We start from the raw sequence: 1,671 nt of genomic DNA, 5'->3' as shown, positions 1-1,671 counted from the left end.
TATATATATAATATTTAAAAGATTTTGCTTCTCTAGAAAACTCAAGGTTGTATATCTTTACAAGAGCAGTAAGCCTCATCTTTCTCCAGCGCAACTGCTGGGAGTTTCAAACTGCTCACCTTTAGATTAGCAGCTTGATTCATAACCACTTTGCTATTTTCAAATCCTAGTGAAGAAGGGATGGAAAAGGAGGAAGAGGAAATAGTAAATAAAAAGTTGCTGCCCATGTAATAGATTTTTAAAGAAAGAAATGCAGACAAAACCACCAAATACTGGGGAGAACTGACAAAGTTAACACCCCTGAAAATTCCAGTGCTACAACTAAATAAGATACACACAAATAACAGGGAAACAATGATTCATCCAAATAAGCATGAAAAAGGGAATGAAATCTTAAACAGAGATGAGCAAATAGTGAAAAAGAAAAAATAATAAGGCTATAATGCAATGACATTAAACATAATTAAATAATTCAGGAAAATACTTTTAATAAGTGCTAAAAGAAAAAAAATAATCCAAAAAAAATCTGAAAAAAGGAAATATTGCAACCAAATAATAAATAGCAAAGACAATAGAAAGATTTACAAAGACATTGTAAAAATTAAGCAGAAAGATCAGTGAAGTTGAGGATAAAGAGTTAAAATTCTAAATCCTGAAGAATAACAAGAAAGGAGCCTCAAGAAGGTTAAGCAGAGTTTAATTAAACTAGAACAACAATAAATGATCTAATATATACAACATGAGAATTTAGAAGGAGATGTGAGAGACAAAGGTGTAGAAAGAATATCTGAAGAAACAATGACAATTTCCCCAGTCAACTGAAGGACATGAATCTACAAATCCAGGAAGCTCAAAGAAAACCAGTAGAATCAACCCAAAGAGTTCTAAATGAAGACACATTACAGTTAAACCCAATAAAATCTACTGCCAACAATTTGATTCCAAGTCACCACGACACTATAGGACATAGAAGAACTGTCCCATAGGGTTTCTAAGGTTGCAAATCTTTAGGGAAGCAGATTGCTACATCTTTCCACCATGGAGCAGATTTTGGCTTCAAATGACTGTTCCTTTGGTTATCACTGGGCGCTCTAACCAATGTGCAACAAAGGCTCTGACATCACAGTTAATACCCCCAAAATGGAAGACAAAGACAGAATCAATAAGGCAATGAGAAAGAAGCTAACAATCACACACCCATAATCCCCTATAAGAGTAAGGACTGTTTTTTGTTGTTGTCTTTTTTAACCTCCGAAGCTTTGGAGTCCAGAAGGCAATTGAATAATATCTTTAAAGTTCTACATGGAAAACAGCAAAACAAACACCTGTCTACCGAGAATACTCCACCCAGGAAAGCGATCCTCCAGGAATAAGGGTGATATTAAAACATTCCCAGACAACCAAAACGGAGACAGTTAACATCCACCAGAGTGGCCCTAAAAAACAACAAGAAAAAAAAAAGAAGCTCTGCAGATGGAAGGGTAAAGGCACTAGAAAGTGATTCAAATATAAACACTAAAGAAAACATCCTAGTAAAGAAAATGTCAATTGTAAGAGCTTGTAATAAGTATTGATTTTTGATCATTCTAAATCCTTTGTTTCACATGTTTTTAATAACGACTGTATCAAACATAAGAATAAAAGTATGTTATGGTGAACTATTTGCATGAA

The sequence above is a fragment of the Chrysochloris asiatica genome, unplaced genomic scaffold (genome assembly GCF_000296735.1).
Source record: "Chrysochloris asiatica unplaced genomic scaffold, ChrAsi1.0 scaffold00608, whole genome shotgun sequence".
Lineage (NCBI taxonomy): Eukaryota > Metazoa > Chordata > Mammalia > Afrosoricida > Chrysochloridae > Chrysochloris > Chrysochloris asiatica.
The sequence above is the reverse complement of the archived record's forward strand: the minus strand, read 5'-3'. Positions refer to the sequence as shown.